Here is a 22,766-nt window from a genome sequence, read left to right as displayed (position 1 = left end):
TTGTGTTTTCATCTTGTTTCACCTACAATACATGTTGGGGGCTGTCTATTGCTTTGGGGTCTGCTCTGGGGCAGTTTAGATTTTCCCTTTCTTTCTTTAGGCTTATTTAGTTCTCCGGCCGTGACAAGGCATCTAGGACCACCGTAGGCATGTTCCATGGTGACTGCTAGTTGTGTGGATAGGATCAGGGGTCTGCAATCCGCTAGTTACCAACCTCTCCGGTTTTCTGGGCTTAGCTTGCTTTTTGTTTTTTCCTCCTCGGTGACTCATTCATAACAGTTAGTGGCATAGTTTTGGTCAAGGAAAGGTTTTTTAAGTAATGGATGTATGATGGCATGCTTAAATGAGGAGGGAAAGATATCGGAAGAGAGAGAGAGGTTGAATATTTTTGTTAGGTGAGTGGTGACAGCAGGGGAAAGGGACTGGAGGAGATGTCACAGAATGGGGTCACTGGTGCAAGTGGTAGGGTGAGAAGATGCAAGGAGCCTGATTACTTCTTCTTCTGTGACTGGTTGAAATCAGGGAATGAGCTAGATACAGTGGGGGAGGGAGAACAGTGCATGGTATGGTCAATTTTTTCTTTGAAATAATTGGCCAGATCGTCATTGCGGAGATCTATGGTTGGGGCCTGCACTCTTGGGTTGAGTAGAGAATGAAAAGTGTCAAAGAGATGTTTCAGGTTATTGGATAGTGAGGTGATGAGGGTGTTGAAATAGGTTTGTTTGGAGAGGTGAAGGGCAGTGTTGTATGTTTTAAGCATAAACTTATAATGGATGAAATCTTTGGGTAGATTGGATTTTCTCCACAGACGTTCGGCACAACTGGAGCACCACTGCAGGAAACGTGGTTGCAGTGTGTGCCACAGTTGTTCTATATATAGTAGACGCAGTTTCATCTAGGGCACTTTGAAGTGTTTCATTGTAATGCTTTAGTGCAGAATCAGGACATGAGAGTTAGGAGATAGGGGCCAATGATGACTGCAAGCGCTTCATACGTTTCTGAATGTTAATGGCCTGTATGTTTCCATAAGTGTGGAAAGTGGGGGTGAGCTGAGCGGGATGGCAGTTCTTGATAGAGAATGAAAGAAGGTTGTGGTCAGAGAGCAGGAGAGGGGAGTTTGTGAAATCATCCACTGAGCAGAGTCGGGATAAGACCAAGTCGATGGAGTTTCCATCTTCATGCGTAGGAGAGTTAGTAAGCTGCGAAAGACCGAAGAAGAAGGTTAGAGATAAAAGGTGAGTAGCAGATGAGAGAGGGGAAAATCAATGGGGATGTTGAAATCACTCATGATGAGGGTGGGGATGTCCCAGGAGACAAAATGTGGAAGTCAGGTGGCAAAGTGATCAAGGAACTGATGGGAGGGGCTCGGAGGACAATACACCACTGCCACTCGCATGGAGACGGGTATGTAGAGTCTGACAGCATGGACCTCAAAAAAAGGGAAGACAAGTGAAGGTACTTGAGGGATAACCTAGAAGGTACATTTGGGTGATAGGAACAGACCAACACCTCCACCTGCTCTGTTCTTGGTGTATGAGAGAAGTGTAGTCCACCATGTGAGAGAGCAGCAGCAGCGGTGGTGTTTGACTGCTGGATCCAGGTTTCATTTAGGGCCAGAAGGTTAAGAGAATCAGAAATGAAGAAGTCATGGATGAAGGAGAGTTTATTACATATTTAGCGAGAATTCCAAATGGCACAATTGAAAGAGACAGAAGGCATGCAGGGAATATTAATAAGATTAGAGGAGTTTCTGAGTGTAGTAGTTGGGGGGTTTGACTTTCTATAACATAGGGGACCGGGGTTGGGAGAGATATCTCCTGCAACTAGGAGAAGGAGGATAGAAAGAGTGAGCAGATGGTTAAGCAATTTGTGAGAACGTCTCATGTGTTGGATGGTGTGACTGAATGGATCTGTGTTGTTTAGCAATGTGAAAAGAGTGTGAGTGCTATACATAGGAGAGGAAAGGACAGAGGGGCTGATATGGATGGAGTGTAAAGATTTAATGCCTGGGTGGTGGATGTGAGTGAATGCAGCAACCAGGATATAAATTATACAAATACATACCAGATTTCCCGCATCATGTTCCCACATGCTTTATGCATCCATTAGCCCTCTGTGTCTGTACTGTTACACACTTAACATTATGGCTGGTCCATACAATCAGGGCAACTGTTACCACCCACCTTTCGTGTCTACCTCTTTCCTCATAGACTGTAAGCTTGCGAGCAGGGCCCTCTTTCCTCTTGGTATTTGTTATAATCTACTGTATGTGATTATTGTTATGCTGTAATGTCTATTGTCTGTACAAATCCCCTCTGAAATGTAAAGTGCTGCGGAATATGTCGGCGCTATAAAAATAAAATTTATTATTATTTATTATTATTATGGTAAATATTTGTTGTAATCCAAATGTACTGGGAACAGATTTGTTTATTTGTCTTACCTGTTTCCTGCCGTGTCTAACTGTCATGGTACAGTATAACTGCCAGTACCTTTGATCAAATGTACTACGATTAAATGTACATAAATGCACCCCTGCACAAATGCTTCCCCAGACTATGTCTGAATATATAGGAGGCTAGTTCTAAGATCTCTCACTTTTTTTCTCATTAGCAATCAGTCAAACTAAGTTGAGACAGCAGGACATAATGTAGTGAACAGATAAACAAGTGTCCAGGCCTACATGGATCATAAACCACTTTGAAAAAGTTACTTGACCTCACAGCATAAGGGGACAAGCAGAGTTAGAGATTTAAAAAGAGAAAACACAGTAGTTTGACAATAAATGGCTTCACAAAATCACTAACCATGAGTGGAGAGAAAAGTTTTGGTGTTATAATTCACATTCTCTGAAAAAAGGCCAAGATGGCAAAAATTCTGCCGGGGTATGTAAACTTTTGAGCAAAACTGTATAGGATTGTCATACCTTGCACAGTGGTAGTCAGTTCAGTATTGCCAGTTGGCAGTGCTCCATTTCACATAATGCCCTGCAGACTCGGTTTGCATCATCAGCTTACACAGGTAAGCGGAATATATACATATTGTAAAAAACAAGGAGGTAAGGTCCTGGACGGCTGGCCTTGGTGATGTGTAACGACTGGTACGCCGCTCATTGTTCCAGAAGGAAATACGACGCTGCTGTGAACAACTCTGACCACGATATGATACTAAACCATCCTTTCTTTATAACTTGTGCAAAGAATAAAAGGATTCTATTTCTCAACAAAATATGGGCCACAGCATCCACAAACCACAGAATACAAGTTATGCAGCCTGAGAGATGCCAAGTGCATCACAGACGGGAGCAAGACTATCCAAACCTAAGCTACTCCAACCCTTATCGAGTACGGGGTCTACACAGGGTTCTACAGTGACCGTGACACGTGGTCCTCTCAGGTATACAATCTTACACCAGCCTAACACTTAATTACAATGAGTTCTGCGTACCCTGTTTTCCGCTTAATATATACTGTATATTTACATGGCAAATCACTTAAACCAACACAATATGTACACAGTGCACTGTCGTATTTGCGAGCGCTCAGAGCAGACGCCCTGACAGAATGTATTCAACAGTAAACAACTGGACTTGTTATCCTGACGTCCGGCCACTGGATTTAATCAGAATTCTAGGTCACCAAGTCCTCTGATACAAGTGCAGATGAAGATTCCAATCAGTAATATTTCACGGCCAGAATCTTGATATACAGGAATTCACACAGTCTCTATCAATCCATATGCAATCTCAGTAACAAGAGTGTTCTTGAATATGCTGTGATTTCTATCTAACTTTCCCTAACTAGCTAAACAGTCGGTGACTGGTCACATATCTCAGTTTACTCATGGGAGCCACTCTCTCTGGATCACACTGTCCAATTTGGATCACTTCAGGCTCTGGATTCTTCTGAGTCTCTCAGACAGGGGTCCTTCTCTCTATCACCTCAGGAAAAATCTCCGTCTTTCAACTTCCTGCTTTCTTTCTGTTACTCCATGGTGAACTCTAGTGGCCGAACTAAATTACTGAACATCATTTCTTATAATAGACAACAATGAGAGAATTAACATGTTACAAATGTAAGTCCCAGGAGAAAGTGCACCAGTAATGATAGGTTACTTATAAGGTTTTTATTTTGACTGGATTTTGGGTCCAGAATTTAGGAGCAACCAAAAGAGCCTGGGTGGGAAAGATCGCTCCTATACTCCAGTCTTATAGGCCTATAAACAAGCAGGTGGGTTAGCTCAGTAGTGTGTTGTGCTGGTCCTGGAGATAGACTATTCATAGTGGAAAGTCTATGTTAGAGACTGAAAAGTGCCTTTGACAGCAAGTTGAGGAGGTCACTTGATTTGTTTTGCCTTACCCAAAAGAGAGATCTGCTATTCATTTGCGCTAAAGAAAGCTGATTTTGTTTTGGAGCTGCAAAATTTATGAAGGACAATAAACCTTACATTGTTTTTGAGATAAAACCCTATGCCTTTGCTTGTCCTACCAGAGAGCTGAAATTTCTAAAATACATATTATACATCACCAGAAGTCAGTTTCTCTTGCCCAGTACCACTGTTGAGTAGGCTAATGTAGTTTTGCGTGGCCACGCTTAGTTATTCAAAATGCTGGTCTTTCTCTCTCTCCTTTTCCTGTATTGAAATTTGTGTGTGTTTCTTTGACATGAATCAAGTTCTTTGAGAAAATTCCGCAAACCCTAAAAATTCAAATTTCATAAAATCTGCTTATCTGTAAGGACTAAGGCACGTATAGCAATTTTCACATTTTAGTATGCTACATTTTGCACATTAGTAATAGTCATATACTGTAAATTACTATATTCTGGAACATTTTGATGAACAGAATGGAAACTTACTAATGACAACAAAATAGAAGTAGAATGCTTTCCTGTAGTTTTGCTGATAAGTAAAATAAGTTAAAAATGTTAGAAACAAGTACTGCACTTACTTTACAAAGTTAGAGGATGAACGCATAAATTACTTCCCACCTGTACAGCTTAAAGGCAAAAAAATGTTTAAAATCACTCAATGCCCATTATAAGTAATGCTTCCTTTTAAAAGGACCAATAAATTGCAGCATTATTAATCGTGTAGGGTCTAGAGAGCAAATGGAATTTAAAACGGAGTCTACTTTATCAGCTTGCCTTTCAGAGTAAAACTTTTTAGTTCAGTCTCTGTAGAATTTTATATAATGCTAATGAAAATTTCATTGCACTACTCAACATAATAGTATTGAAAACATTTTTTTTGTGGGAATGACTAACACAAGGGAAGACGACAAGAACCACTCTGTGCATAATTATGGTATTAGGAAATGACAGGTTTTCAGGATTATTTACTATTCAACAGTTACAAAGCTTTCAGCAAACTCAGACCTTTATTTTGTATCAAAACTTTAGTTTTTGTTCTCAGAAATATTATCACAGTAGTTATAATGTAGTGCACCAAGATTTCAAATGGTTTTCGCCACTTAGGTGTTTGACAGGATTATAAAACAGGGTTTAATTATTTTCATAAAAAGTATGCTAACCAGGGAGAAAGATCGTTCTCAAGTGCCACCTTTTGGAGGTAGCAATTTTATAAGTCAATGTCCAACACTTGAAAGGGAATTTGTCAGCAGGATTTCATCCCCAAACTATTTAAATATGCATGTAGATGTTTCAAAGACAAGTCCTGCAATACTTTTATATGGTTACTTTTTAAAAGGTTGGGCAGTAGAATTGCATGTTTCCAACATAGTATTAATTGATCTAAAAGCTTCCTTACACCATCAGTATTCTCTAAAAAGAAAAGCAATTTACTCCCTAGATATCCATCAAAGGCTTCTCAATAAGCCACCCAGTGCTTCGCTCTTCACTGATGAGGGGCAAAGCCCGTTAAACAGCTGTCTACAGTTGGATGTCTTTTGATTTTTGGAGAAGACTCCAGTTCGTTTAAACATCTTTATTCATGTTGCAACATATTGTTAAAGCGAATCTTTTAGTAGGATTTCGCACACATATAACTTTTCACAGACAAATCCAGCAATACCTTTACGTAGCCAACCCACTTCTTCGCTACTGAAAAATCAGAGTTTAACCCCTTAACGACCAGAGGTATTTTTGGTTTTGCATTTTCATCTTTTTGCTCCCCTTCTTCCCAAAGCCATAACTTTTTTGTTTTTTGGTCAAAATGGCTGTGTGAGGGCTTTTTATTTGCAGGACGAGTTGTACTTTTGAACAACACCATTGATTTTACCATGTCAAGAACTAGAAAATGGGGAAAAAAATTCCAAGTGCGGTGAAATTACAAAAAAAGTGCAATCCCACAGTTGTTTTTTGCTTTGCTTTTTTACTAGGTTAACTAAGTGCTAAAACTGACCTGCCATTATGATTTTAAAGGTCATTATGAGTTCATAGACACCAAACATTTCTAGGTTTTTTTTTATCAAAGTGGTGAAAAAAAATTCCAAATTTTATTAAATAAAAGTTGCCATATTCTGATGCCCGTAGCGTCTCCATTTTTTGTGATCTCGGGTTGGGTGAGGGCTTATTTTTTGTGCACCGAGCTGACGTTTTTAATTATACCATTTTGGTACAGATATAATCTTTTGACTGCCAATTATTGCATTTTAATGCAATGTCGCGGCGGACCAAAAAAACCTAATTCAGGCTTTTTGTCTCGCTACGATGTTTAGCAATCAGGTAAATCCTTTTTTTATTCATAGATCAGGCAATTCTGAATGCGGCAATACCAAATATGCGTATGTTTTAATTTTGTTTATTGTTTTATTTTGAATGGGGCGAAATTTTACATTTTTTTTTATATTTTTAAAAAGTTTTTTTTAACTTTTGACTTGCTTCTATAGTCTCCATGGGAGACTAGAAGCTGCCATAACTCGATCGGCTCTGCTATATACAGGCGATGATCAGTTCACCTGTATGTAGCTGAATTGCTCACTTGCTATGAGCACTGACCACTGGGCGGTGCTCACAACAAGCTGGCACTGACAACCACAGAGGTCTCCAGGAGACCTCTGGTTGTCATGCCAACCTATTGGTGACCCACAATCATGTGACGGGGTCACTGATGGGCGGTTTTCAAATGCTGACAGCGACATTTACCGTGTTAATAGCCACAGGTGGATCAAGATTCCACCCACGGTTGTCCATTGCACGTCAGCCGTTCAAAACAGCTGACATGTGCCAGAAAAGCTATGGGTTCCCCTGCTGGAGCCCACATCAAAGTGAGGGTGTCGGATATCAGCGTACTGTTATGCCCCATGTCAGAAAGGGGTTAAGTTGGTATGCAAATGTGGCTGTACAGCAGATCTGAAGTCTCTGTCACTTCAGCTCAACTCCCCATCCAGTGCTGCTTTCTCCTGCTTAACTGACAATGCCGCTGTCAGATTTACAGCATTATTTAACAGGATAACTCCGCTCCACCTTCAGCTGCTAAAGAAGGCACATGATGGCTGATTAGATCAGACATCATGTTCCATCAAGGATGCAACCCCGCATTTAAAGCAGGGACATGACATATGATGTAAATGTATGTCATATGTTGTGAAAGGGTATCCAAGCCAAATCTACTCTATAACTTACTGTCTGACCTTTTAGGTTTAGCTTCCACAACTATTTTTTTTACTGGTTTTGACGCTGTGTATTTTCTTTGTCACAACTCTGCTGTCAGGTGTCCCAGGACCAGGGGCTCCTTCCATGTCCCTAATGCTAGGAGGTGCCTTAGCTTGCCCTGCTCCCTGGATTTTTTCAGATGGTGAAAACACAGGGGTCACATACCTTGCTCTAACTCCTGAATATGCCCTCTGTCTGTACCCTTTCCCAAGGAAGAGGGGAGCAGTAGTCTACGGCAATACACAAACCAGACTTAAGGTAATATGAGCAGAGGTAATCGAAAATATCAAACATAAAAATATACACACAAATTTAACAGAGGCATGCATCTGGGAGTGTGAGGATGGCGTTAATCCAAAGTAGGAGAAGAAAGGAAATTATCACATACTCAATACCAAGCAACAGTGAACTCAGCTTCCTGGATCGCGCCGGCTGATAGGCGCCGCAGCTGCATTTGTTGCGGCTGTGTCACAGTCATGGCACATGCATGGAGAGCCCAACAAACAGGCTCTCTATGCATGTGCTGTGACTGTGACACAGCCACAACACATGCAGCTGCAGAGCCAGACAGCTGATGAGCTGTCGCGATTCATGTATACAGGTTCTCTCTGCAGCTTATTCGGTAACCGCTATAGCTTGCTGAATAAGAGGGAACCCAAACATATTCGCTCAACTCTAGTCACAACCAACTGAAAGAAACAATTGGAAAACATTGCACCGAATGTAATTTAAAAATTGGTTTATTTTTAGTATGGCAGACATTTGAGCAGTGAGAGATGCCTCTATGAATAGTCAGAGATTTGCATAAAAAATGTGGGTTTTTTTTTCTGATTTATTTTAAAAAAGATCACCAAACTTGAATTACATAGGTATCGTGGTTTCTGTTTTTGACATTTTTCGAATCTGATGAGTGAGGATAAAAATTGCAGTTTATACTGCAAAACCTTTAAATGATTTGGTTAACGTGGTCCTATCTTTCATCTTTTGTAACATGCCAGGTTTGCTCATTCATGTCTAAATGGAAGTCATCGGTATATAGGTCTGAATCTAACACTTCCCAAACAAATATTCCAAAACTCCAACAATTCAACAAGTTAAATTAACAAACTACATTTTATTTTTTAGTTTATGGTAATGATTAACAGTGAATAACATTTTCAATGTTTAAATCAAATTCAGTAACAGTACATGCTGATTTTACCCGACACCAGTAGGATTGTGCGAGTCGCTTATGTTTTTTTAAGGATATGTGAGAAAATGGTAATTAAAAAAGATGAAGCCCCAGACGTTTCAGTTTAGAAGTCTTTGATGAATGTTTTAATTAACCTCTTGCATTAAACAGTGGCATACTGGCAGTTCCCAGATGATGCTATCTCACTGCTGTTACTGATGTACTTTGAAGCCACGTGGCAAAGCAATGTGTGACCATGATTTATTCTCTTTGATTTTTGGTAAGCAGGAAGAGCTGATAAGAGGGCCCCACTGAACTAATGCGCCGATCTAAAATTTCTCAGCCTTGTGATTTGTTACTAAGGGAAGTAATCCTATCTGAAACCTGATGTGTGGTATTTGAAATATGAAAATTACTTATTTATGTATTTATATGTTTCATTCAATATTTAGCTAATTAACCATTCATTTTATTTCTATTTTACGTTAGAAATGTAAATTGCACATAAGATAAATTTATAAAATATGTTGCTGATTTTTTTAAAAAAAGCAAGATTCTTTAAGAAAACAAGATTCTGAAGAAAAGATACTAATTTAAATTAATCTATCAGAGTGAGCATTGCAACTTTTCTGCCTTTTATGCATATTTCTTTTAACCCCTTCCTGACGTCCACGGTACCCAGGCCCGTATGACCGTGGACGGGATAGTACGTCTACTGCGATCAGCGGCGCCCACGTGGTGAGCGCCGATGATCGCGGCCAGGTGTCAGCTGATTATCACAGCTGACACCCGGCACAATGTGTCAGGGGCGGTCACGGACCGCCCCGACACGTTAACCCCTTGCACACTGCGATCAAACATGATCGCGGTGTACCGGGAGTTAAAGGGAAGCATCGGCAGGGAGGGGGCTCCCTCCGTGCTTCCCTGAGCCCCCCACGGCAGCGCAATGTGCAGCGCTGCTGTGGGGGGCTCCTTTCCTCCAGGCCCTCGAATCCAAGATGGCGACAGGGGCCTTCGGGGGCCTACAGGAAGCTGGCTTCCTCAGTGCCTGCAAAGCGCAGGCATGAGGAAGCCTTCGGCATTGCCTGTGACAGATCGCTGATCTGTCACAGTGATCTGTGATGTGACAGATCAGCGATCTGTCACAGGACAGTGATGTCCCACCTGGGACTATGTAATAAAGTAAAAAAAAAATTAAAAAAAAGTGTAAAAATAATTTTAAAAAAATCGCCAAATAAATTAGTAAAAAAAAAAAAAATATTCCCCAATAAATTCATTTTTTGAAAATAATTAAAAAAAAAAACAATAAAAGTACACATATTAGGTATCGCCGCGTCCATAATGACCTGCCCTATAAAACTGTCCCATTAGTTAACTCCTTTAGCGAACTCCTTAAAAAATAAAAATAAAAAACGAAGCAAAAAATAATGATTTATTATCATACCGCCAAACAAAAAGTGTAATAACGCGCGATCAAAAAGAGGCATATGAATATCCATGGTACCACTGAAAACGTCATCTTGTCCCACAAAAAACGAGCTGCCACACAGCATCATCAGCAAAAAAATAAAAAAGTTATAGCTCGCAGAATAAAGCGATGCAAAAATAATTATTTTTTATATAAAATAGTTTTCATTGCATAAAACCGACAAAACATAAAAAAAAACCTAAATGAGGTATCGCTGTAACCGTACTGACCCGAAGAATAAAACCGCTTTATCAATTTTACCGCACGCAGAACGGTGTAAACGCACCCCCCAAAAGAAATTCATGAAACGCTGGTTTTTGTTCATTCTGCGTCCCAAAAATTGGAATAAAAAGCGATCAAAAAATGTCACGTGCCCAGAAATGGTACCGATAAAAACGTCAACTCGTCCCGCAAAAAATAAGACCTCACATGACTCGGTGGGTCAAAATACGGAAAAATTATAGCTCTCAATATGTGGTGATGCAAAAACTATTTTTACAATAAAAAGCGTCTTTTAGCGTGCGACAGCTGCCAAACATAAAAACCGCCATAAATAGTAAATCAAACCCCCCATTATCACCCCCTTAGTTAGGGAAAAATAATAAAATAAAAAAAAATGTATTTATTTCCATTTTTCCATTAGGGTTAGGGCTAGGGTTAGGGCTAGGGTTAGGGTTAGGGTTAGGGTTAGGGCTAGGGTTAGGGCTAGGGTTAGGGCTAGGGTTAGGGCTAGGGTTAGGGCTAGGGCTGAGATTAGGGTTAGAGGTGTGTTGGGGTTCGGTTTGGAGTTAGAATTGGGGGGTTTCCACTGTTTGGGCACATCAGGGGCTCTCCAAATGCAACATAGCGTCTGATCTCAATTCCAGCCAATTCTGAGTTGAAAAAATCATATGGTGCTCCTTCCCTTCCAAGCTCTGCCATGCGCCCAAACAGTGTTTTACCCCCACATGTAGGGTATCAGCCTACTCAGGACAAATTGCAAAACAATTTTTGGGGTCCAATTTCTCCTGTTACCCTTAGGAAAATAAAAAATTGGGGGCATAAATATCATTTTTGTGGAAAAAAATGATTTTTTTTATTTTCACGTCCGAGCGTTATAAACTTCTGTGAAGCACTTGGGGGTTCAAAGTGCTCACCACACATCTAGATAAGTTCCAGGAGGGGTCTAGTGTCCAAAATGGGGTCACTTGTGGGGAGTTTCAATAGTTTAGGTACATCAGGGGCTCTCCAAACGCACATGACACCCGCAGACCATTCCATCAAAGTCTGCATTCCAAAACGTCACTGATTCCCTTCCGAGCCCTGACGTTTGTCCATACAGTAGTTTTCTCCCACATATGGGGTGTCAGCGTACTCAGGACAAATTGGACAACAGCTTTTGGGGTTCAATTTCTCCTGTTACCCTTGGGAAAATAAAAAAATTGGGGACTAATTGATCATGTTTGTGGAAAAAATACGATTTTTTTATTTTCATGCCCTGGCATTATAAACTTCTGTGAAGCCCTTGGGGGTTCAAAGTGCTCACCTCACATCTAGATAAGTTCCTTAGGGGGTCTAGTTTTCAAAATGGGGTCATTTGTGTGGGGTTTCCACTGTTTAGGTACATTAGGGGCTCTCCAAAGGCAACATGACACCCGCAGACCATTCCATCAATGTCTGCATTCCAAAACGTCACTACTTCCCTTCCGAGCCCTGACGTGTGTCCATACAGTAGTTTTCTCCCACATATGGGGTGTCAGCGTACTCAGGACAAATTGGAAAACAACTTTTGGGGTTCAATTTCTCCTGTTACCCTTGGGAAAATGAAAAAATTGGGGACTAATTGATCATGTTTGTGGAAAAAATACGATTTTATTATTTTCATGCCCTGGCATTATAAACTTCTGTGAAGCACTGGGGGGTTCAAAGTGCTCACCACACATCTAGATAAGTTCCTTGGGGGGTCTAGTTTACAAAATGGTGTCATTTGTGGGGGGTTTCCACTGTTTAGGTACATCAGGGGTTTTCCAATCGCGACATGGTGTCCGATCTCAATTCCAGCCAAAAACGTCAAATGGCGCTGCTTCCCTTCCGAGCTCTGCCATGCACCCAAATAGTGGTTTACCCCCACATGTGGGGTATCAGCATACTCAGGACAAATTGCACAATAACTTTTAGGGTGCTGTTACCCTTGGAAAAATAAGAATTGAGGGTGAAAAGATCATTTTTGTGGAAAAAATATGATTTTTTAATTGTACGGCTTTATGTTATAAACTTCTGTGAAGCCCTTGGGGGTTCAAAGTTCTCACCACACATCTAGATAGGTTCCTTAGGGGGTCTAGATTCCAAAATGGTGTCATTTGTGGGGGGTTTCCACTGTTTTGGTACATCAGGGGTTTTCCAATCGCGACATGATGTCCGATCTCAATTCCAGTCAAAAACGTCAAATGGCGCTGCTTCCCTTCCGAGCTCTGCCATGCGCCCAAATAGTGGTTTTCCCCCACATGTGGGGTATCAGCATACTCAGGACAAATTGCACAATAACTTTTAGTGTCCTGTTACCCTTGGGAAAATAAAAATTGGGGTGAAAAGATCATTTTTGTGGAAAAAATTTGATTTTTTAATTGTACCGCTGTACGTTATAAACTTCTGTAAAGCCCTTGTGGGTTCAAAGTTCTCACCACATATCTAAGTTCCTTGGGGGGTCTAGTTTCCAAAATGGGGTCACTTGTAGGGGGTTTCCACTGTTTAGGTACATCAGGGACTCTCCAAACGTGACATGGCGTCCGATCTGAATTCCAGCCAATTTTGCATTGAAAAAGTCAAACGGCGCTCCTTCCATTCTGAGCTCTGCCATGCGCCGAAACAGTCGTTCCCCCCCACAAATCAGGTATCAGTGTACTCAGGACAAATTGTACAATAACTTTTGCAGTCCAAATACTCCTGTTGCCCTTGGTAAAATAAAAAAAATTGAACCTGAAGTTTTTTTTTTGTGAAAAAAAGTTAGATGTTCATTTCTTTTTAAATATTCAAAAAAATTCCTGTGACGCACCTAATGGGTTAATAAACTTCTTGAATGTGGTTTTGAGCACCTTAAGGGGTTCAGTTTTTAGAATGGTGTCACTTTTGGGTATTTTCTATCATATAGACCCCTCAAAGTGGCTTCAAATGTGATGTGGTCCTAAAAATAAAATGGTGTTGTAAAAATGAGAAATCGCTGGTCAACTTTTAACCCTTATAACTTCCTAACAAAAAAAAATTTTGGTTCCAAAATTGTGCTGATGTAAAGTAAACATGTGGGAAATGTAAGTTATCAAGTTTTTTGTGTGCTGTATCTCTGTGATTTAAGGGCATAAAAATTCAAAGTTGGAAAATTGCGAAATTTTCAAAATTTTTGCCAAATTTCCTTTTTTTATTCACAAATAAACGCAAGTTATTTGAATGAAATTTTACCACTAACATGAAGTACAATATGTCATGAGATAGCAATGTCAGAATCACTGGGATCCATGGAAGCGTTCCAGAGTTATGACCTTATAAAGGTACAGTGGTCAGAATTGTAAAAATTTTCCCGGTCATGAACGTGCAAACCACCCTTGGGGGTGAAGGGGTTAAGGACGGGGTCACACGAGTGTAGATTCTCTTAAGGGAGAGAATCAGAAAGATAATGTTACTGAGGGCTCGCTCTCATGAGCGCGTACATCGGACCAGTGCTATCTCATGTTTTATATAGCAATGTTTTATCGGATAGCTCTCGGACCTATGTTATTCAATGATCAGTGATTATTTCTCTCCTGCCCATTTGACACTTGAAAAAAAATGCAGCATGCTGAGATTTGCAGTGCAAATCAGATGCCTCTCATCCATTCCAGTCTCTGGGTGCGCAGAAAACATTGGAATGCTGTGATGTGGCATGTGATATTTCAGTTTTTCTTTTTTAATAAATTTGCAAAAATTTCTACATTTCTGTTTTGTTTTAGTGAAGATGGGGTGCAGAGTGTACATTATTGAGAAAAATTGAACTTTTTTGAATTTACCAAATGGCTGCAAAGAAACATAGATTGAAAAATTTAAAGGGGTCTGAATACTTTCCGTACCCACTGTACTTCTACAGACAGCACACATGAAGGAGACTCAACTTGGATTTTCCACATTTCAAAAAAATATTGACACCCAACACTAAAGTGGCATCAATTTCCACAGAGTTGAAACAGTAGAATAGGCCTCTGACATACCTTCAACAATAGGCAACCCACCAGATTGGAGACTCAACTTAAGGCCCTTTTACATTTAGCGATGCACCAGCAATCCGACCAGCGATCCGACTCGGTCAGGATCGCTGGTGCATTGCTAAATGATCGCTAGTGAGCTTCCACACAGGAAGAGCTCACAGCGATGCAGCAGCGACGCAGCGCACAATACTCACCTTTCACACACAGCGATGAAGACGTCCTCCCGCCTGCCTCCACGCGTCGCTCGTTATCACAGCAGGAAGCCTCAGCAGGAAGCAGGCGACGAGAAATGGAGCCGCGCGATCAGCGATGGACAGCGGGGGGAGCCGGTCGGAGGTAAGTATCACACATAGCGATATCGCTAGCAATATCGCTATAACGTCACAAAACCAGTGACGTTTTAGCGATATTGCTAGCGATAATCGCTATGTGTAAAACCCCCTTTAGCGTCTCCACATTTCAAAAAAATAATTTTCACACACACACCACAAAAGTGGCATCAATATTCACAAAGTAGACTCAGTATAATAGGCCTCTGACACATCTTGCACTACAGACAACCCACCAGAGGGAGACCCAACTTGGAGTCTCCGCATTTCAAAAAATTATTGTCACGCACCATTAAAGTGGCATCAATTTCCACAGAGTAGAAACAATATGATAGGCTTCTAGCACTCCTTCCTCTACAGGCAACCCACCAGATGGAGACCCAACTTTCAGTCTCCACATTTCTAAAAATTATTGTCACATACCACTAAAGAGGCATCAATTTCTAGATTAGAAACAGTATAATAGGACTCTGGCACACCTTCCACTACAGGTAATCTATCAGATGTAGACTTATTTGGAATCTCCACATTTAAAAAAATAGTTTGTAACATCAGCAGCAGTAGCAATAGCAGGCACAGAAGCCATGACAAAGCTGGCACAGACTGCAACAACGCTAGATCAGTGCATGACACTAAAAACAACACCATTGCCTAGTCTGCCTAGTCTATGACTAAGCCAACAACCTATATAGCATATACGGATATTCATGAAGGACAATGAAAACCTACTCAACAAATGAATAAACCAAATTAAATTAAAGTCCAGATTATGACGACTTAAAAAATATTTTATTAATTACACAATAAAAGCAAAACCATACAAAAAAGACATAATGCAATACCATAAAATGTCGTAATGTATGAAGGTAGTTACATAGTAAACATATAAGCCATAAGTAAATATAGTGATCATAAAAATTCCATCCGCAACAAAGTGCATATAATGAGCAGATAAAGAGTATAAAAACTCAAATAAAGTGCATAGGAAATGTAATAAGATCATAGATACCCGTGATCAATGGCTACATGCGTCTCCAGCTCCCTCCAGAAGAGGGAGCTGGAGACGCATGTAGCCATTGATCACGGGTATCTATGATCTTATTACATTTCCTATGCACTTTGAGTTTTTATACTCTTTATCTGCTCATTATATGCACTTTGTTGCGGATGGAATTTTTATGATCACTATATTTACTTATGGCTTATGTGTTTACTATGTAACTACCTTCATACATTATGACATTTTATGGTATTGCATTATGTCTTTTTTGTCTGGTTTTGCTTTTATTGTGTAATTAATAAAATATTTTTTAAGTCTTCATAATCTGGACTTTAATTTAATTTGGTTTAGTCTATGACTAAGGTGCAAAAGTCATTGGAGATCCATTACTTTGTTCATTTTAATGAAAGTTAGGCGGTCTACACTTTCAGGCGATAGCCGGATGTGTTTATCCATCAGGACACTGACAGAACTGCTGATGACAGAACGCTGCCAGATGTGACAAAACCTACAAGGTGTGACAGACGAGCTCAGGCCACTCTTTCATTTTTGAAGACCAAAATGCGAAAGGGTCCAAATTCTATCTGATGGCAGTTATATTGAGCTCAAGGTACTCCTGCACCATCCTCTCCAGTCGTTCACAATATGTCAGACTTGTAATCTGGCCTGCTGTTGCATGACCTAAAAAATATGTGAAATGACTCACAGAAATTGCTTATGCCACTTCCACTGCTGCTGTTAATGTTTTTGAAATTATACCTTGATGTTCCCGGGCTTTGAAGTCTAAAACTACATTGCACACTCTGTGCCTCACTGCTGTCTTGGGGAAAAACAACCGTTAAGATTGTCTGCAAGCATGTTTTGATACTTCAGCATGCACGTGTCCCTTTTTGGGGGGAAACATCTGGCAAAATCAGTAGTCAGCATTATTTCCATCCCTGAGAATATGAGCATGATGTTGAAGATAGTGCAGCAAGAAGGTGCTCATGTATCGGGCGCTTCCATGATGTCCACGTCCATGGTGTGTTGGTGGTGGGGTAACACTCAAGTTTGCTTCATTCTTCCACTCACGCCATGCATGGACAACAGAGAGGAGATCATTAAAATCTTTATCTCCTGACTGTTGCCCATCCATCACCTCTTCCTCCACGTCCTCCTCAATTTGTTCCCTGACTCCTGCCCCTTCACTAGCAGCTTGTCTGGTACCATGAGTCCCCCTTAATCACTGTAATCCACCTCCCATGGCACCTGCCTATGTGAAGACAGTCCGGAAATTTGAGATATTATTATCCCTTCTGCATCTTCCTCTGCTTCCAACTCTTCATCTGGGACCATCACCTCCTTATGCAGACTATTCAAAGTGTGCTCCAGCATGTAGCGACCAAAATGGTGATGCTGCTGATGGCATCATCTGCGCTAACCATTTTAGTAGCCATTTCAAAACTGTGCAGACGGGTGCAGAGGTCCTTCATCTGTGCCCAATCTACAAGTGTGATTTGCACCACGTCTGTACAGCGCTGGCACAGGCTATGCAAAAGGATATACTGCACCAGTCCTCATTGCTGCTGAGACAGTTGCTGCAACATGTGCAGAGTGGAAGTCCACTGTGTCGGAATATCGCAAATCAAACGGTTAACCTGTAGGCCTAAAAACCGCTTTAGCAATGCAAGTCGATGACCTGTGGGTGCGATCGGTGCACATCTAGCCCTGACAGTGGATGAGAAATTGTACCAACAGGTTGAGGATGTGAGCCATGCAAGGCACGTGTGTAAGGTTGCCCCAGCGTAGGGCCTCCACCAGGTTTGCACCATTAGCCCACACAGCCTTTCCTGGCTCCAGGTTTAGTATAGACAGCCATTGCTCTAACTCTGCCTGGATAGCTATTCACAATTCTTGAGCTGTGTGACTGCGAGTTCCAAGACATATTAATTTTAACACCGCCTGTTTTTTCCCGCACTTTTGCCAAAATTAACTGATTTTTCAGATTTTAAGAAAAATTGCTCGTGTTTCCGATCACAAATCCAAATGTGCCATATTCGTGCCGAATTTATGTTTGGCGGTTGTCTTCCGAACATATTTGCTCATCTCTAGTCAGGTTCACCTCAACCCCCGGTGATTAACGTCTGGTGACGAGGGTTTGGATTCTGTTCGGACCCTACTTTGTCTAGCCCTGAATCCAACATAAAAAAATTTGGAGAATTAGTGCAGATGCTTTTCTCCTCTGGATTCTGTGAATCTTTGGAAAAGACCTCTGATGCCCATGAAATAGAATGTGTGAACAGTTTTGCAGATTGTGGAAAACCACAGATGGAACAATCAGTTGAGCGTTTGGAAATTTGTGACATGGGGGGTAAATGACGGAGATTGGTGTACAACCTCTGGGGATTGTACTGTGCGTATGTTAAGGTGGATAAATTGGAGGAGAGGCCACCTGATGCAGTGCTTGCGTTGAACACTAAGCCTATTCCCCCTTCCACCATGACTGCTTTCTTCCACTCATGTTGTATGTACCCTTCCCCTCTTTTAACCAGCTGTTTACAACCATAGGCCCAGACTTGTCAGGCCCCTGTCACTAAATTAATAATCAGTATTTTTTTGATGATATAGTGTACTGTAGATAGAACACAGAATTAGTTGAATTGCTGAAATGTGAACAGATTCCTAACTGCAACACAGTTTTAACCCTAATGATTTGGATTAGCAAATATGGCCTCCTGGCTGAACTATTATATTAGTCTTAATGGTTTTTAAAAGGAAATGTGGCCTTCTGATTACTCACTGCAGCACAATTTTATCTCAAACGATTTGGATTAGCAAATAGGGACTCCTGGCTGAACCCCTATATTAGGCCTAACAATTTTTAAGTGGAAATGCGGCCTTCTGATTCCTCACTGCAACACAGTTTATCACAAATGATTTGGATTAGCAAATAGGGACTCCTGGCTGAGCCCCTACATTAGGCCTAATGATTTGTAAAAGGAAATGGGGCCTTCTGAATCCTTACAGCAACACAGTTTTATTCCAAACTATTTGAATTGGCAAATATGGCCTCCTGGCTGAACCCCTATATTAGGCCTAACAATTTTTAAGTGGAAATGCGGCCTTCTAATTCCTCACTGCAGCACAGTTTTATCACAAGCTATTTGGATTAAATTAGCAAAAAAGGGACTCCTGGTTGAACCACTATATTAGGTCTAATGATTTTTAAAAGGATATGTAGCCTTCTAATTCCTCACAACAACACAGTTTCTTCCCAAATGATTTTGATTAGCAAATGGGAAGACTGCAACACAGTTTCAGCACAATCTGTTTAGATGCTGGAAGATCAATTCACAAAGATCAAAGTTATCTAGGTAACTGACAAGTTCACTTTCAGCAGCAGCAGCAGCACTAGCAGAAGTGGCTTCTCTGCACTGTGACACTGAGAAAATAGCGACAGCAAAGCAAGATGTTTGCTTTTTATATGGACAGGGACATGTGATTTTGGCAGCCAAGATCTTGTAGCATGATGTTATGGATGTTTTATGCACCCTGATTTTCGGCTGGAATGTACACACATTAATTATTAAAGAAAAAAAATGAAAAAGAAAAAATTACCCTCCACAGTTTCTCTGACCTAGACACACCCACTCCCCTCATAAAACATGGACCCCCTGCTTCACCATATAGCACCACTATCCTAGGCAAAGTGAAAACAAAAGCATTCATGGAAACGCGATCACTTACAGTACTGTGACCGAATTTTGACGAGTTTGAGGAAAAATGCTTGGGGAACCAAACACAAATCCGGATGTACTATGTTCATGCCGAATTTGAGATTGGTGAATATTTTCTGAATAAGTTTGCTCATCTCCGGCCACCATGATGGAGAAAGGGAAGTGTTGGCTGTATGGAGATTGGCACATGTGGCCAAATTTATGTACCACTGCCTTTTCAATTACCCTTACGTTACATTATTATTGTCCAAAAAAAGAGTACTGGTTGTTCACCCTGCTAGACCCACGCTACAAGAAGAATTTTGCCTCTCTTCTTCCTGAGGTGGAAAGGTCTTCTAAAATGATGCTATACCAGAAGGCCATTGTGGAAAATATGTTCAAAATATTCCCATCAGACAAAGCAAGCGGAACGGGGCAAACTTCATTGCCCAAGTAAGGAGGAGAGGCCAGAGGCACAAACAGCAAAATCATGGGTAAACTGTCAAAGACATAGGCCAATTTCATGACAGGGATTGGCGTTTGGGTATTTTTGATGAGGAGAGAAACATTTTAATGGTAGGCAAGCAATAATAGGCCAACCAAACCAGCTTACTCCCTGCTTCCTCTGCGACTTTAAACTATTGGGTTTCAAAGCTTAACAACTGGCATGAACTGTCTCTCTATGCCTGGCTTTGCACTTTCTGCAAAGCCCTTAAAACTGTATAAGTACATCAACTGCACTTTCAAAATATTTACATTTTAAATCTTTTTATGAATTCAATGAGCTTAACACAGTTTTTGTTGTATTACGGTGGTATGAAAAACTCAAAAAAAGTGTTGAAAAATATTTCTGGATTAGATTATTCATCCTTAGAGTATTATGTGCTCTCTATCACATTCTGGTGGTATAAAACAGTCAAAAAAATCATTTTAAAATTTTGGTTAGTTACATTTCTTTCTCATATACTACCCTGTGGTCTGGCGTAAATGTTTTCTCATTATAAAACTAAAAAAAGGGTTAACATATTTTGCTATGTTAAATTTTGCAGCCATAGAGTATTACGTTGTCGTGTGTACATTTCTATGATACAGTAACTCTCACAAAAAGTGTTAAAAAAATTTGCTGGGTTAAATTTATCACCAAAACACTATTTTGTGTTCTGGGGTACTTTTTATAATATGCATCATTCTAAAAAAGGTTAACATTGTTTGCTATGTTTATTTTCTCACCATTACACTATTCCATTTTCTGGGTTTCATTTCATTGCCATATAATCCTCAAAAAGCTTGTTCATACATTTATCGATATTATATTGCCCATCCATACAATATTATGTGTTCTTGAGTATATTTTGTTGGTATGTAACCCTAAAAAAAACTTGATTATAAATGTATCTTTATTACATTACTCATCCAAAGGGTACAACATCTTTTTGGGTGCATTTCAGTGGTATCTAACCCTTTAAAAAATTGTTCAAAAATTGATCAGTATTATATTGATCATCCATAGAATATTACGTGTTCTTGGTTACATTTCGATCGTATATAACCCTCAAAAAAGTGTTTAAAAATTTATCAGTATTATAATGCTGATCCATAGGGTATTACATCTTCTTGTGTGCATTTTGGTGGTATCTAAGCTTAAAAAAACTTGTTCAGAAATTTATTGGGATTATAGTGCTCATCCACACAGTATAATGTGTTCTCATCTAAATTTCATTGCTATAAAAGCCTCTAAAAGCTTGTTGAAAAATGTATTCGCATTGTATTGCTCATTCACACAGTATAACATGTTCTTGGGTACATTTTGTTGCTTTATAAGCCTACAAAAACTTGTTAAAAAAATTATCAATGCTATATTGCTTATACAGAGGGTTTCACATCTTCTTGGGTTCATTTCATTGCTATTTAAACCTCAAAAAAACTTGTTAAAAACTGTAACGCTATTATATTTCTCATTCACACAGTATAGCTTGTTCTTGGGTACATTTCGTTGCTATAAAAGCATAAAACACTTGTTAAAAAATGTTTTGATATTATATTGCTCATCCATAGGGTATTAAGTTTGCTTGGATACATTTCGTTGCTATCTAAACTTTCAAAAACTTGCTTAAAAACTATCAGTATTATATTGCTCATCCACACAGTATAACGTGTTCTCAGGTACAGTTTGTTGCTATAAAAGTCTTTAAAAACATGGTCAAAAATTTGTCACTATTATATTGCGCATCCACTCAGTATATTCTGTTCTTGGGTACATTTCTTTGTTATAAAAGCCTCTAAAAACTTGGTCAATATTTTACTGCTATTATATTACTCATCCACACAGTATAACATGTTCTTGGGTTCATTTTGTTGCTATATAACCCTCAAAACACTTTTTCCAAAATGTATCGCTATTATATTGTTCATCCATAGGATGTTAAGTCTTTTTGGGTACATTTCATTGCTATATTAGCCTTAAAAAACTTGTTCAAAAATTTATTTCTATTATATTGCTCATTCATAGGGTATTACGTCTTTTTGGGCACATTTCATTGCTGATAAACCCTCAAAAACTTGTTAAAAATTTTTTGGTATGTTGCACATCCACACAGTATAACGTGTTCTTGGGTACATTTTGTTGCTGTAAAACCTTAAAAAAACTTGTTAAAAATGTATCGCTATTATGTTGCTCATCCACACAGTACAACATGTTTTTGGGTATATATCAGTGACATATAACACTACAAAAAAATTTTTTATTTTTTTTTCCTGGTTCCACTATTTTTCCTGTTGTGGCGTCTTGTACCAGCATGTGTCCAAGAACATCACCCATGCCCTTACCAATGCAGTTACTGGGATTGTCCACTTAAAGACTGACACATGGACAACTGCTTGTGGCCAGGGATGCTACATTTTCCTGATGGCACACTGGGTGAAGGCTGGGGCCAAGTTCCACCCTGGCATGGTACATATTCTACTCACACAAAGGATTTCTGCTCCTACGTTTATCAGGGTTTCCACCACCTCCTAGACCAATTCCTGCAGCCTCTTCTCCTCTTCATCCTCCATCTCTGATGTGCTATCTCAGAACACATTGTCCACAACAGTTGGAAGCTGTGCAGTACTGTCTCAGTGAAGCGGCAGCAGGCTCTTCTATTTCTAATTTGTCAAGGAAATAAACCACACGCCGCAGAAGAGTTACTTAAAGGAATAACAGCACAGTCATATTTGTGTTTTTTGCCGCTGAACCTCCAACCAGGCATGGTCATGTATCAGAATGGCAGTATATTGGTG

This window comes from Dendrobates tinctorius, unplaced genomic scaffold (genome assembly GCF_039654945.1).
Source record: "Dendrobates tinctorius isolate UK_male_01 unplaced genomic scaffold, ASM3965494v1 ptg000016l, whole genome shotgun sequence".
In the NCBI taxonomy this organism is placed as follows: domain Eukaryota; kingdom Metazoa; phylum Chordata; class Amphibia; order Anura; family Dendrobatidae; genus Dendrobates; species Dendrobates tinctorius.
Note: the sequence above shows the minus strand (reverse complement) of the source record.